The 12907-nt window shown below is 43.6% G+C and overlaps 1 protein-coding gene and 42 non-coding genes across 43 annotated transcripts in view; 1 reads left to right on the plus strand and 42 right to left on the minus strand.

Annotated features, from left to right (window-relative positions):
• Window positions 1-12907, plus strand: part of cfap54 (cilia and flagella associated 54) — a 66919-nt gene that overhangs the window by 34813 nt on the left and 19199 nt on the right. The gene's annotated exons all lie outside the window — the stretch shown is intronic.
• Window positions 494-566, minus strand: trnar-acg (transfer RNA arginine (anticodon ACG)). The gene has a single exon. It is a non-coding gene; the product is annotated as a tRNA-Arg (tRNA).
• Window positions 780-851, minus strand: trnac-gca (transfer RNA cysteine (anticodon GCA)). The gene has a single exon. It is a non-coding gene; the product is annotated as a tRNA-Cys (tRNA).
• On the minus strand, window positions 948-1019 carry trnah-gug (transfer RNA histidin (anticodon GUG)). Its single transcript has one exon. It is a non-coding gene; the product is annotated as a tRNA-His (tRNA).
• On the minus strand, window positions 1384-1456 carry trnar-acg (transfer RNA arginine (anticodon ACG)). The gene has a single exon. It is a non-coding gene; the product is annotated as a tRNA-Arg (tRNA).
• Window positions 1670-1741, minus strand: trnac-gca (transfer RNA cysteine (anticodon GCA)). The gene has a single exon. It is a non-coding gene; the product is annotated as a tRNA-Cys (tRNA).
• trnah-gug (transfer RNA histidin (anticodon GUG)) lies at window positions 1838-1909 on the minus strand. Its single transcript has one exon. It is a non-coding gene; the product is annotated as a tRNA-His (tRNA).
• On the minus strand, window positions 2274-2346 carry trnar-acg (transfer RNA arginine (anticodon ACG)). Its single transcript has one exon. It is a non-coding gene; the product is annotated as a tRNA-Arg (tRNA).
• trnac-gca (transfer RNA cysteine (anticodon GCA)) lies at window positions 2560-2631 on the minus strand. Its single transcript has one exon. It is a non-coding gene; the product is annotated as a tRNA-Cys (tRNA).
• On the minus strand, window positions 2728-2799 carry trnah-gug (transfer RNA histidin (anticodon GUG)). Its single transcript has one exon. It is a non-coding gene; the product is annotated as a tRNA-His (tRNA).
• trnar-acg (transfer RNA arginine (anticodon ACG)) lies at window positions 3164-3236 on the minus strand. Its single transcript has one exon. It is a non-coding gene; the product is annotated as a tRNA-Arg (tRNA).
• trnac-gca (transfer RNA cysteine (anticodon GCA)) lies at window positions 3450-3521 on the minus strand. The gene has a single exon. It is a non-coding gene; the product is annotated as a tRNA-Cys (tRNA).
• Window positions 3618-3689, minus strand: trnah-gug (transfer RNA histidin (anticodon GUG)). The gene has a single exon. It is a non-coding gene; the product is annotated as a tRNA-His (tRNA).
• trnar-acg (transfer RNA arginine (anticodon ACG)) lies at window positions 4054-4126 on the minus strand. Its single transcript has one exon. It is a non-coding gene; the product is annotated as a tRNA-Arg (tRNA).
• Window positions 4340-4411, minus strand: trnac-gca (transfer RNA cysteine (anticodon GCA)). The gene has a single exon. It is a non-coding gene; the product is annotated as a tRNA-Cys (tRNA).
• On the minus strand, window positions 4508-4579 carry trnah-gug (transfer RNA histidin (anticodon GUG)). The gene has a single exon. It is a non-coding gene; the product is annotated as a tRNA-His (tRNA).
• On the minus strand, window positions 4944-5016 carry trnar-acg (transfer RNA arginine (anticodon ACG)). The gene has a single exon. It is a non-coding gene; the product is annotated as a tRNA-Arg (tRNA).
• On the minus strand, window positions 5230-5301 carry trnac-gca (transfer RNA cysteine (anticodon GCA)). Its single transcript has one exon. It is a non-coding gene; the product is annotated as a tRNA-Cys (tRNA).
• Window positions 5398-5469, minus strand: trnah-gug (transfer RNA histidin (anticodon GUG)). The gene has a single exon. It is a non-coding gene; the product is annotated as a tRNA-His (tRNA).
• trnar-acg (transfer RNA arginine (anticodon ACG)) lies at window positions 5834-5906 on the minus strand. Its single transcript has one exon. It is a non-coding gene; the product is annotated as a tRNA-Arg (tRNA).
• trnac-gca (transfer RNA cysteine (anticodon GCA)) lies at window positions 6120-6191 on the minus strand. Its single transcript has one exon. It is a non-coding gene; the product is annotated as a tRNA-Cys (tRNA).
• trnah-gug (transfer RNA histidin (anticodon GUG)) lies at window positions 6288-6359 on the minus strand. Its single transcript has one exon. It is a non-coding gene; the product is annotated as a tRNA-His (tRNA).
• On the minus strand, window positions 6724-6796 carry trnar-acg (transfer RNA arginine (anticodon ACG)). The gene has a single exon. It is a non-coding gene; the product is annotated as a tRNA-Arg (tRNA).
• Window positions 7010-7081, minus strand: trnac-gca (transfer RNA cysteine (anticodon GCA)). Its single transcript has one exon. It is a non-coding gene; the product is annotated as a tRNA-Cys (tRNA).
• Window positions 7178-7249, minus strand: trnah-gug (transfer RNA histidin (anticodon GUG)). Its single transcript has one exon. It is a non-coding gene; the product is annotated as a tRNA-His (tRNA).
• trnar-acg (transfer RNA arginine (anticodon ACG)) lies at window positions 7614-7686 on the minus strand. Its single transcript has one exon. It is a non-coding gene; the product is annotated as a tRNA-Arg (tRNA).
• Window positions 7900-7971, minus strand: trnac-gca (transfer RNA cysteine (anticodon GCA)). The gene has a single exon. It is a non-coding gene; the product is annotated as a tRNA-Cys (tRNA).
• Window positions 8068-8139, minus strand: trnah-gug (transfer RNA histidin (anticodon GUG)). Its single transcript has one exon. It is a non-coding gene; the product is annotated as a tRNA-His (tRNA).
• trnar-acg (transfer RNA arginine (anticodon ACG)) lies at window positions 8504-8576 on the minus strand. Its single transcript has one exon. It is a non-coding gene; the product is annotated as a tRNA-Arg (tRNA).
• trnac-gca (transfer RNA cysteine (anticodon GCA)) lies at window positions 8790-8861 on the minus strand. The gene has a single exon. It is a non-coding gene; the product is annotated as a tRNA-Cys (tRNA).
• Window positions 8958-9029, minus strand: trnah-gug (transfer RNA histidin (anticodon GUG)). Its single transcript has one exon. It is a non-coding gene; the product is annotated as a tRNA-His (tRNA).
• trnar-acg (transfer RNA arginine (anticodon ACG)) lies at window positions 9394-9466 on the minus strand. The gene has a single exon. It is a non-coding gene; the product is annotated as a tRNA-Arg (tRNA).
• trnac-gca (transfer RNA cysteine (anticodon GCA)) lies at window positions 9680-9751 on the minus strand. The gene has a single exon. It is a non-coding gene; the product is annotated as a tRNA-Cys (tRNA).
• Window positions 9848-9919, minus strand: trnah-gug (transfer RNA histidin (anticodon GUG)). The gene has a single exon. It is a non-coding gene; the product is annotated as a tRNA-His (tRNA).
• trnar-acg (transfer RNA arginine (anticodon ACG)) lies at window positions 10284-10356 on the minus strand. Its single transcript has one exon. It is a non-coding gene; the product is annotated as a tRNA-Arg (tRNA).
• Window positions 10570-10641, minus strand: trnac-gca (transfer RNA cysteine (anticodon GCA)). The gene has a single exon. It is a non-coding gene; the product is annotated as a tRNA-Cys (tRNA).
• Window positions 10738-10809, minus strand: trnah-gug (transfer RNA histidin (anticodon GUG)). The gene has a single exon. It is a non-coding gene; the product is annotated as a tRNA-His (tRNA).
• Window positions 11174-11246, minus strand: trnar-acg (transfer RNA arginine (anticodon ACG)). The gene has a single exon. It is a non-coding gene; the product is annotated as a tRNA-Arg (tRNA).
• trnac-gca (transfer RNA cysteine (anticodon GCA)) lies at window positions 11460-11531 on the minus strand. The gene has a single exon. It is a non-coding gene; the product is annotated as a tRNA-Cys (tRNA).
• On the minus strand, window positions 11628-11699 carry trnah-gug (transfer RNA histidin (anticodon GUG)). The gene has a single exon. It is a non-coding gene; the product is annotated as a tRNA-His (tRNA).
• On the minus strand, window positions 12064-12136 carry trnar-acg (transfer RNA arginine (anticodon ACG)). Its single transcript has one exon. It is a non-coding gene; the product is annotated as a tRNA-Arg (tRNA).
• Window positions 12350-12421, minus strand: trnac-gca (transfer RNA cysteine (anticodon GCA)). Its single transcript has one exon. It is a non-coding gene; the product is annotated as a tRNA-Cys (tRNA).
• Window positions 12518-12589, minus strand: trnah-gug (transfer RNA histidin (anticodon GUG)). Its single transcript has one exon. It is a non-coding gene; the product is annotated as a tRNA-His (tRNA).

The raw sequence follows: 12907 nt of genomic DNA on the forward strand, positions 1-12907 counted from the left end.
CGTATGGATAAAAATGTTTATCAATAAGTACATAAATCAGCTCAGCACTACTGCCGTGACCCGGATTCGAACCGGGGTTGCTGCGACGAAAACGCAGAGGTAACTAAGCACTACATACGATCTTCGGCCACGTTGTTGGTACTTCAGGGCAGCCTTTGTTGTCATAGCACAGTGGAACTGTCAATATTAAATGTCGTCCAATTTCATCTGCATGGGTTTGAAAAATGACAGTCTTTCTTATATGTCTAGCACCGCTGATTCTGTCCTTTGGGGACAAAGTTGTTTGTAAAGAAAGATGAACAGTGAGCAGTAGAGGCCTATAAAAGCTGTGACTGCTTTAAATCAAAGGGGCTTGGACTTAGTTTAGCACATGATGAAATGCCTCTTCCCCATCATTTGGTTCTTTCCAGATGTACATTTACTTTGATGAGCAGTTTGTAGGGGATGTGGTTTTGCAAATGATGAGCAAGTAATTTACTGGCTAAAGCTTATACGAGCTAGCTAGGAGTCGAACCTAGAATCTTCTGATTCGTAGTCAGACGCGTTATCCATTGCGCCACTAGCCCGACGTTCTGCAGTATTAGCTCGGTTCTCAAAGCGTTTCAACTAACTAGTTGTGGTCTTTGTTGACAAGTCCTGATTTCGACGGTCAAAAAATGACCTCCCACCAGATTTACTGAGTACTTTGATGGTGGTTGCAACAGGCCTGCATGCAAACACTAGCCTTACATACGTTGAAGAGTAGTGTACTTATAATGTGCATTATGTATGTTCTGTGCAGGGGGCACCCAGATTTGAACTGGGGACCTCTTGATCTGCAGTCAAATGCTCTACCACTGAGCTATACCCCCTATATCTTCGACTTTCAACTGCGTATTGATAGTCTGGGAAATGACCGTATGGATAAAAATGTTTATCAATAAGTACATAAATCAGCTCAGCACTACTGCCGTGACCCGGATTCGAACCGGGGTTGCTGCGACCACAACGCAGAGTACTAACCACTATACGATCACGGCCTCTTGTGGTACTCAGGGCATCCTTTGTTGTCATAGCACAGTTGGAACTGTCAATATCAAATGTCGTCCAATTTCATCTGCATGGGTTTGCAAAATGACAGTCTTTCTTATATGTCTAGCACCGCTGATTCTGTCCTTTGGGGACGAAAGTTGTTTTGTAAAGAAAGATGAACAGTGAGCAGTAGAGGCCTATAAAAGCTGTGACTGCTTTAAATCAAAGGGCTTGGACTTAGTTTAGCACATGATGAAATGCCTCTTCCCCATCATTTGGTTCTTTCCAGATGTACATTTACTTTGATGAGCAGTTTGTAGGGGATGTGGTTTTGCAAATGATGAGCAAGTAATTTACTGGCTAAAGCTTATACGAGCTAGCTAGGAGTCGAACCTAGAATCTTCTGATTCGTAGTCAGACGCGTTATCCATTGCGCCACTAGCCCGACGTTCTGCAGTATTAGCTCGGTTCTCAAAGCGTTTCAACTAACTAGTTGTGGTCTTTGTTGACAAGTCCTGATTTCGACGGTCAAAAAATGACCTCCCACCAGATTTACTGAGTACTTTGATGGTGGTTGCAACAGGCCTGCATGCAAACACTAGCCTTACATACGTTGAAGAGTAGTGTACTTATAATGTGCATTATGTATGTTCTGTGCAGGGGGCACCCAGATTTGAACTGGGGACCTCTTGATCTGCAGTCAAATGCTCTACCACTGAGCTATACCCCCTATATCTTCGACTTTCAACTGCGTATTGATAGTCTGGGAAATGACCGTATGGATAAAAATGTTTATCAATAAGTACATAAATCAGCTCAGCACTACTGCCGTGACCCGGATTCGAACCGGGGTTGCTGCGACCACAACGCAGAGTACTAACCACTATACGATCACGGCCTCTTGTGGTACTCAGGGCATCCTTTGTTGTCATAGCACAGTTGGAACTGTCAATATCAAATGTCGTCCAATTTCATCTGCATGGGTTTGCAAAATGACAGTCTTTCTTATATGTCTAGCACCGCTGATTCTGTCCTTTGGGGACGAAAGTTGTTTTGTAAAGAAAGATGAACAGTGAGCAGTAGAGGCCTATAAAAGCTGTGACTGCTTTAAATCAAAGGGCTTGGACTTAGTTTAGCACATGATGAAATGCCTCTTCCCCATCATTTGGTTCTTTCCAGATGTACATTTACTTTGATGAGCAGTTTGTAGGGGATGTGGTTTTGCAAATGATGAGCAAGTAATTTACTGGCTAAAGCTTATACGAGCTAGCTAGGAGTCGAACCTAGAATCTTCTGATTCGTAGTCAGACGCGTTATCCATTGCGCCACTAGCCCGACGTTCTGCAGTATTAGCTCGGTTCTCAAAGCGTTTCAACTAACTAGTTGTGGTCTTTGTTGACAAGTCCTGATTTCGACGGTCAAAAAATGACCTCCCACCAGATTTACTGAGTACTTTGATGGTGGTTGCAACAGGCCTGCATGCAAACACTAGCCTTACATACGTTGAAGAGTAGTGTACTTATAATGTGCATTATGTATGTTCTGTGCAGGGGGCACCCAGATTTGAACTGGGGACCTCTTGATCTGCAGTCAAATGCTCTACCACTGAGCTATACCCCCTATATCTTCGACTTTCAACTGCGTATTGATAGTCTGGGAAATGACCGTATGGATAAAAATGTTTATCAATAAGTACATAAATCAGCTCAGCACTACTGCCGTGACCCGGATTCGAACCGGGGTTGCTGCGACCACAACGCAGAGTACTAACCACTATACGATCACGGCCTCTTGTGGTACTCAGGGCATCCTTTGTTGTCATAGCACAGTTGGAACTGTCAATATCAAATGTCGTCCAATTTCATCTGCATGGGTTTGCAAAATGACAGTCTTTCTTATATGTCTAGCACCGCTGATTCTGTCCTTTGGGGACGAAAGTTGTTTTGTAAAGAAAGATGAACAGTGAGCAGTAGAGGCCTATAAAAGCTGTGACTGCTTTAAATCAAAGGGCTTGGACTTAGTTTAGCACATGATGAAATGCCTCTTCCCCATCATTTGGTTCTTTCCAGATGTACATTTACTTTGATGAGCAGTTTGTAGGGGATGTGGTTTTGCAAATGATGAGCAAGTAATTTACTGGCTAAAGCTTATACGAGCTAGCTAGGAGTCGAACCTAGAATCTTCTGATTCGTAGTCAGACGCGTTATCCATTGCGCCACTAGCCCGACGTTCTGCAGTATTAGCTCGGTTCTCAAAGCGTTTCAACTAACTAGTTGTGGTCTTTGTTGACAAGTCCTGATTTCGACGGTCAAAAAATGACCTCCCACCAGATTTACTGAGTACTTTGATGGTGGTTGCAACAGGCCTGCATGCAAACACTAGCCTTACATACGTTGAAGAGTAGTGTACTTATAATGTGCATTATGTATGTTCTGTGCAGGGGGCACCCAGATTTGAACTGGGGACCTCTTGATCTGCAGTCAAATGCTCTACCACTGAGCTATACCCCCTATATCTTCGACTTTCAACTGCGTATTGATAGTCTGGGAAATGACCGTATGGATAAAAATGTTTATCAATAAGTACATAAATCAGCTCAGCACTACTGCCGTGACCCGGATTCGAACCGGGGTTGCTGCGACCACAACGCAGAGTACTAACCACTATACGATCACGGCCTCTTGTGGTACTCAGGGCATCCTTTGTTGTCATAGCACAGTTGGAACTGTCAATATCAAATGTCGTCCAATTTCATCTGCATGGGTTTGCAAAATGACAGTCTTTCTTATATGTCTAGCACCGCTGATTCTGTCCTTTGGGGACGAAAGTTGTTTTGTAAAGAAAGATGAACAGTGAGCAGTAGAGGCCTATAAAAGCTGTGACTGCTTTAAATCAAAGGGCTTGGACTTAGTTTAGCACATGATGAAATGCCTCTTCCCCATCATTTGGTTCTTTCCAGATGTACATTTACTTTGATGAGCAGTTTGTAGGGGATGTGGTTTTGCAAATGATGAGCAAGTAATTTACTGGCTAAAGCTTATACGAGCTAGCTAGGAGTCGAACCTAGAATCTTCTGATTCGTAGTCAGACGCGTTATCCATTGCGCCACTAGCCCGACGTTCTGCAGTATTAGCTCGGTTCTCAAAGCGTTTCAACTAACTAGTTGTGGTCTTTGTTGACAAGTCCTGATTTCGACGGTCAAAAAATGACCTCCCACCAGATTTACTGAGTACTTTGATGGTGGTTGCAACAGGCCTGCATGCAAACACTAGCCTTACATACGTTGAAGAGTAGTGTACTTATAATGTGCATTATGTATGTTCTGTGCAGGGGGCACCCAGATTTGAACTGGGGACCTCTTGATCTGCAGTCAAATGCTCTACCACTGAGCTATACCCCCTATATCTTCGACTTTCAACTGCGTATTGATAGTCTGGGAAATGACCGTATGGATAAAAATGTTTATCAATAAGTACATAAATCAGCTCAGCACTACTGCCGTGACCCGGATTCGAACCGGGGTTGCTGCGACCACAACGCAGAGTACTAACCACTATACGATCACGGCCTCTTGTGGTACTCAGGGCATCCTTTGTTGTCATAGCACAGTTGGAACTGTCAATATCAAATGTCGTCCAATTTCATCTGCATGGGTTTGCAAAATGACAGTCTTTCTTATATGTCTAGCACCGCTGATTCTGTCCTTTGGGGACGAAAGTTGTTTTGTAAAGAAAGATGAACAGTGAGCAGTAGAGGCCTATAAAAGCTGTGACTGCTTTAAATCAAAGGGCTTGGACTTAGTTTAGCACATGATGAAATGCCTCTTCCCCATCATTTGGTTCTTTCCAGATGTACATTTACTTTGATGAGCAGTTTGTAGGGGATGTGGTTTTGCAAATGATGAGCAAGTAATTTACTGGCTAAAGCTTATACGAGCTAGCTAGGAGTCGAACCTAGAATCTTCTGATTCGTAGTCAGACGCGTTATCCATTGCGCCACTAGCCCGACGTTCTGCAGTATTAGCTCGGTTCTCAAAGCGTTTCAACTAACTAGTTGTGGTCTTTGTTGACAAGTCCTGATTTCGACGGTCAAAAAATGACCTCCCACCAGATTTACTGAGTACTTTGATGGTGGTTGCAACAGGCCTGCATGCAAACACTAGCCTTACATACGTTGAAGAGTAGTGTACTTATAATGTGCATTATGTATGTTCTGTGCAGGGGGCACCCAGATTTGAACTGGGGACCTCTTGATCTGCAGTCAAATGCTCTACCACTGAGCTATACCCCCTATATCTTCGACTTTCAACTGCGTATTGATAGTCTGGGAAATGACCGTATGGATAAAAATGTTTATCAATAAGTACATAAATCAGCTCAGCACTACTGCCGTGACCCGGATTCGAACCGGGGTTGCTGCGACCACAACGCAGAGTACTAACCACTATACGATCACGGCCTCTTGTGGTACTCAGGGCATCCTTTGTTGTCATAGCACAGTTGGAACTGTCAATATCAAATGTCGTCCAATTTCATCTGCATGGGTTTGCAAAATGACAGTCTTTCTTATATGTCTAGCACCGCTGATTCTGTCCTTTGGGGACGAAAGTTGTTTTGTAAAGAAAGATGAACAGTGAGCAGTAGAGGCCTATAAAAGCTGTGACTGCTTTAAATCAAAGGGCTTGGACTTAGTTTAGCACATGATGAAATGCCTCTTCCCCATCATTTGGTTCTTTCCAGATGTACATTTACTTTGATGAGCAGTTTGTAGGGGATGTGGTTTTGCAAATGATGAGCAAGTAATTTACTGGCTAAAGCTTATACGAGCTAGCTAGGAGTCGAACCTAGAATCTTCTGATTCGTAGTCAGACGCGTTATCCATTGCGCCACTAGCCCGACGTTCTGCAGTATTAGCTCGGTTCTCAAAGCGTTTCAACTAACTAGTTGTGGTCTTTGTTGACAAGTCCTGATTTCGACGGTCAAAAAATGACCTCCCACCAGATTTACTGAGTACTTTGATGGTGGTTGCAACAGGCCTGCATGCAAACACTAGCCTTACATACGTTGAAGAGTAGTGTACTTATAATGTGCATTATGTATGTTCTGTGCAGGGGGCACCCAGATTTGAACTGGGGACCTCTTGATCTGCAGTCAAATGCTCTACCACTGAGCTATACCCCCTATATCTTCGACTTTCAACTGCGTATTGATAGTCTGGGAAATGACCGTATGGATAAAAATGTTTATCAATAAGTACATAAATCAGCTCAGCACTACTGCCGTGACCCGGATTCGAACCGGGGTTGCTGCGACCACAACGCAGAGTACTAACCACTATACGATCACGGCCTCTTGTGGTACTCAGGGCATCCTTTGTTGTCATAGCACAGTTGGAACTGTCAATATCAAATGTCGTCCAATTTCATCTGCATGGGTTTGCAAAATGACAGTCTTTCTTATATGTCTAGCACCGCTGATTCTGTCCTTTGGGGACGAAAGTTGTTTTGTAAAGAAAGATGAACAGTGAGCAGTAGAGGCCTATAAAAGCTGTGACTGCTTTAAATCAAAGGGCTTGGACTTAGTTTAGCACATGATGAAATGCCTCTTCCCCATCATTTGGTTCTTTCCAGATGTACATTTACTTTGATGAGCAGTTTGTAGGGGATGTGGTTTTGCAAATGATGAGCAAGTAATTTACTGGCTAAAGCTTATACGAGCTAGCTAGGAGTCGAACCTAGAATCTTCTGATTCGTAGTCAGACGCGTTATCCATTGCGCCACTAGCCCGACGTTCTGCAGTATTAGCTCGGTTCTCAAAGCGTTTCAACTAACTAGTTGTGGTCTTTGTTGACAAGTCCTGATTTCGACGGTCAAAAAATGACCTCCCACCAGATTTACTGAGTACTTTGATGGTGGTTGCAACAGGCCTGCATGCAAACACTAGCCTTACATACGTTGAAGAGTAGTGTACTTATAATGTGCATTATGTATGTTCTGTGCAGGGGGCACCCAGATTTGAACTGGGGACCTCTTGATCTGCAGTCAAATGCTCTACCACTGAGCTATACCCCCTATATCTTCGACTTTCAACTGCGTATTGATAGTCTGGGAAATGACCGTATGGATAAAAATGTTTATCAATAAGTACATAAATCAGCTCAGCACTACTGCCGTGACCCGGATTCGAACCGGGGTTGCTGCGACCACAACGCAGAGTACTAACCACTATACGATCACGGCCTCTTGTGGTACTCAGGGCATCCTTTGTTGTCATAGCACAGTTGGAACTGTCAATATCAAATGTCGTCCAATTTCATCTGCATGGGTTTGCAAAATGACAGTCTTTCTTATATGTCTAGCACCGCTGATTCTGTCCTTTGGGGACGAAAGTTGTTTTGTAAAGAAAGATGAACAGTGAGCAGTAGAGGCCTATAAAAGCTGTGACTGCTTTAAATCAAAGGGCTTGGACTTAGTTTAGCACATGATGAAATGCCTCTTCCCCATCATTTGGTTCTTTCCAGATGTACATTTACTTTGATGAGCAGTTTGTAGGGGATGTGGTTTTGCAAATGATGAGCAAGTAATTTACTGGCTAAAGCTTATACGAGCTAGCTAGGAGTCGAACCTAGAATCTTCTGATTCGTAGTCAGACGCGTTATCCATTGCGCCACTAGCCCGACGTTCTGCAGTATTAGCTCGGTTCTCAAAGCGTTTCAACTAACTAGTTGTGGTCTTTGTTGACAAGTCCTGATTTCGACGGTCAAAAAATGACCTCCCACCAGATTTACTGAGTACTTTGATGGTGGTTGCAACAGGCCTGCATGCAAACACTAGCCTTACATACGTTGAAGAGTAGTGTACTTATAATGTGCATTATGTATGTTCTGTGCAGGGGGCACCCAGATTTGAACTGGGGACCTCTTGATCTGCAGTCAAATGCTCTACCACTGAGCTATACCCCCTATATCTTCGACTTTCAACTGCGTATTGATAGTCTGGGAAATGACCGTATGGATAAAAATGTTTATCAATAAGTACATAAATCAGCTCAGCACTACTGCCGTGACCCGGATTCGAACCGGGGTTGCTGCGACCACAACGCAGAGTACTAACCACTATACGATCACGGCCTCTTGTGGTACTCAGGGCATCCTTTGTTGTCATAGCACAGTTGGAACTGTCAATATCAAATGTCGTCCAATTTCATCTGCATGGGTTTGCAAAATGACAGTCTTTCTTATATGTCTAGCACCGCTGATTCTGTCCTTTGGGGACGAAAGTTGTTTTGTAAAGAAAGATGAACAGTGAGCAGTAGAGGCCTATAAAAGCTGTGACTGCTTTAAATCAAAGGGCTTGGACTTAGTTTAGCACATGATGAAATGCCTCTTCCCCATCATTTGGTTCTTTCCAGATGTACATTTACTTTGATGAGCAGTTTGTAGGGGATGTGGTTTTGCAAATGATGAGCAAGTAATTTACTGGCTAAAGCTTATACGAGCTAGCTAGGAGTCGAACCTAGAATCTTCTGATTCGTAGTCAGACGCGTTATCCATTGCGCCACTAGCCCGACGTTCTGCAGTATTAGCTCGGTTCTCAAAGCGTTTCAACTAACTAGTTGTGGTCTTTGTTGACAAGTCCTGATTTCGACGGTCAAAAAATGACCTCCCACCAGATTTACTGAGTACTTTGATGGTGGTTGCAACAGGCCTGCATGCAAACACTAGCCTTACATACGTTGAAGAGTAGTGTACTTATAATGTGCATTATGTATGTTCTGTGCAGGGGGCACCCAGATTTGAACTGGGGACCTCTTGATCTGCAGTCAAATGCTCTACCACTGAGCTATACCCCCTATATCTTCGACTTTCAACTGCGTATTGATAGTCTGGGAAATGACCGTATGGATAAAAATGTTTATCAATAAGTACATAAATCAGCTCAGCACTACTGCCGTGACCCGGATTCGAACCGGGGTTGCTGCGACCACAACGCAGAGTACTAACCACTATACGATCACGGCCTCTTGTGGTACTCAGGGCATCCTTTGTTGTCATAGCACAGTTGGAACTGTCAATATCAAATGTCGTCCAATTTCATCTGCATGGGTTTGCAAAATGACAGTCTTTCTTATATGTCTAGCACCGCTGATTCTGTCCTTTGGGGACGAAAGTTGTTTTGTAAAGAAAGATGAACAGTGAGCAGTAGAGGCCTATAAAAGCTGTGACTGCTTTAAATCAAAGGGCTTGGACTTAGTTTAGCACATGATGAAATGCCTCTTCCCCATCATTTGGTTCTTTCCAGATGTACATTTACTTTGATGAGCAGTTTGTAGGGGATGTGGTTTTGCAAATGATGAGCAAGTAATTTACTGGCTAAAGCTTATACGAGCTAGCTAGGAGTCGAACCTAGAATCTTCTGATTCGTAGTCAGACGCGTTATCCATTGCGCCACTAGCCCGACGTTCTGCAGTATTAGCTCGGTTCTCAAAGCGTTTCAACTAACTAGTTGTGGTCTTTGTTGACAAGTCCTGATTTCGACGGTCAAAAAATGACCTCCCACCAGATTTACTGAGTACTTTGATGGTGGTTGCAACAGGCCTGCATGCAAACACTAGCCTTACATACGTTGAAGAGTAGTGTACTTATAATGTGCATTATGTATGTTCTGTGCAGGGGGCACCCAGATTTGAACTGGGGACCTCTTGATCTGCAGTCAAATGCTCTACCACTGAGCTATACCCCCTATATCTTCGACTTTCAACTGCGTATTGATAGTCTGGGAAATGACCGTATGGATAAAAATGTTTATCAATAAGTACATAAATCAGCTCAGCACTACTGCCGTGACCCGGATTCGAACCGGGGTTGCTGCGACCACAACGCAGAGTACTAACCACTATACGATCACGGCCTCTTGTGGTACTCAGGGCATCCTTTGTTGTCATAGCACAGTTGGAACTGTCAATATCAAATGTCGTCCAATTTCATCTGCATGGGTTTGCAAAATGACAGTCTTTCTTATATGTCTAGCACCGCTGATTCTGTCCTTTGGGGACGAAAGTTGTTTTGTAAAGAAAGATGAACAGTGAGCAGTAGAGGCCTATAAAAGCTGTGACTGCTTTAAATCAAAGGGCTTGGACTTAGTTTAGCACATGATGAAATGCCTCTTCCCCATCATTTGGTTCTTTCCAGATGTACATTTACTTTGATGAGCAGTTTGTAGGGGATGTGGTTTTGCAAATGATGAGCAAGTAATTTACTGGCTAAAGCTTATACGAGCTAGCTAGGAGTCGAACCTAGAATCTTCTGATTCGTAGTCAGACGCGTTATCCATTGCGCCACTAGCCCGACGTTCTGCAGTATTAGCTCGGTTCTCAAAGCGTTTCAACTAACTAGTTGTGGTCTTTGTTGACAAGTCCTGATTTCGACGGTCAAAAAATGACCTCCCACCAGATTTACTGAGTACTTTGATGGTGGTTGCAACAGGCCTGCATGCAAACACTAGCCTTACATACGTTGAAGAGTAGTGTACTTATAATGTGCATTATGTATGTTCTGTGCAGGGGGCACCCAGATTTGAACTGGGGACCTCTTGATCTGCAGTCAAATGCTCTACCACTGAGCTATACCCCCTATATCTTCGACTTTCAACTGCGTATTGATAGTCTGGGAAATGACCGTATGGATAAAAATGTTTATCAATAAGTACATAAATCAGCTCAGCACTACTGCCGTGACCCGGATTCGAACCGGGGTTGCTGCGACCACAACGCAGAGTACTAACCACTATACGATCACGGCCTCTTGTGGTACTCAGGGCATCCTTTGTTGTCATAGCACAGTTGGAACTGTCAATATCAAATGTCGTCCAATTTCATCTGCATGGGTTTGCAAAATGACAGTCTTTCTTATATGTCTAGCACCGCTGATTCTGTCCTTTGGGGACGAAAGTTGTTTTGTAAAGAAAGATGAACAGTGAGCAGTAGAGGCCTATAAAAGCTGTGACTGCTTTAAATCAAAGGGCTTGGACTTAGTTTAGCACATGATGAAATGCCTCTTCCCCATCATTTGGTTCTTTCCAGATGTACATTTACTTTGATGAGCAGTTTGTAGGGGATGTGGTTTTGCAAATGATGAGCAAGTAATTTACTGGCTAAAGCTTATACGAGCTAGCTAGGAGTCGAACCTAGAATCTTCTGATTCGTAGTCAGACGCGTTATCCATTGCGCCACTAGCCCGACGTTCTGCAGTATTAGCTCGGTTCTCAAAGCGTTTCAACTAACTAGTTGTGGTCTTTGTTGACAAGTCCTGATTTCGACGGTCAAAAAATGACCTCCCACCAGATTTACTGAGTACTTTGATGGTGGTTGCAACAGGCCTGCATGCAAACACTAGCCTTACATACGTTGAAGAGTAGTGTACTTATAATGTGCATTATGTATGTTCTGTGCAGGGGGCACCCAGATTTGAACTGGGGACCTCTTGATCTGCAGTCAAATGCTCTACCACTGAGCTATACCCCCTATATCTTCGACTTTCAACTGCGTATTGATAGTCTGGGAAATGACCGTATGGATAAAAATGTTTATCAATAAGTACATAAATCAGCTCAGCACTACTGCCGTGACCCGGATTCGAACCGGGGTTGCTGCGACCACAACGCAGAGTACTAACCACTATACGATCACGGCCTCTTGTGGTACTCAGGGCATCCTTTGTTGTCATAGCACAGTTGGAACTGTCAATATCAAATGTCGTCCAATTTCATCTGCATGGGTTTGCAAAATGACAGTCTTTCTTATATGTCTAGCACCGCTGATTCTGTCCTTTGGGGACGAAAGTTGTTTTGTAAAGAAAGATGAACAGTGAGCAGTAGAGGCCTATAAAAGCTGTGACTGCTTTAAATCAAAGGGCTTGGACTTAGTTTAGCACATGATGAAATGCCTCTTCCCCATCATTTGGTTCTTTCCAGATGTACATTTACTTTGATGAGCAGTTTGTAGGGGATGTGGTTTTGCAAATGATGAGCAAGTAATTTACTGGCTAAAGCTTATACGAGCTAGCTAGGAGTCGAACCTAGAATCTTCTGATTCGTAGTCAGACGCGTTATCCATTGCGCCACTAGCCCGACGTTCTGCAGTATTAGCTCGGTTCTCAAAGCGTTTCAACTAACTAGTTGTGGTCTTTGTTGACAAGTCCTGATTTCGACGGTCAAAAAATGACCTCCCACCAGATTTACTGAGTACTTTGATGGTGGTTGCAACAGGCCTGCATGCAAACACTAGCCTTACATACGTTGAAGAGTAGTGTACTTATAATGTGCATTATGTATGTTCTGTGCAGGGGGCACCCAGATTTGAACTGGGGACCTCTTGATCTGCAGTCAAATGCTCTACCACTGAGCTATACCCCCTATATCTTCGACTTTCAACTGCGTATTGATAGTCTGGGAAATGACCGTATGGATAAAAATGTTTATCAATAAGTACATAAATCAGCTCAGCACTACTGCCGTGACCCGGATTCGAACCGGGGTTGCTGCGACCACAACGCAGAGTACTAACCACTATACGATCACGGCCTCTTGTGGTACTCAGGGCATCCTTTGTTGTCATAGCACAGTTGGAACTGTCAATATCAAATGTCGTCCAATTTCATCTGCATGGGTTTGCAAAATGACAGTCTTTCTTATATGTCTAGCACCGCTGATTCTGTCCTTTGGGGACGAAAGTTGTTTTGTAAAGAAAGATGAACAGTGAGCAGTAGAGGCCTATAAAAGCTGTGACTGCTTTAAATCAAAGGGCTTGGACTTAGTTTAGCACATGATGAAATGCCTCTTCCCCATCATTTGGTTCTTTCCAGATGTACATTTACTTTGATGAGCAGTTTGTAGGGGATG

Source organism: Cottoperca gobio, chromosome 14 (assembly GCF_900634415.1).
Source record: "Cottoperca gobio chromosome 14, fCotGob3.1, whole genome shotgun sequence".
In the NCBI taxonomy this organism is placed as follows: domain Eukaryota; kingdom Metazoa; phylum Chordata; class Actinopteri; order Perciformes; family Bovichtidae; genus Cottoperca; species Cottoperca gobio.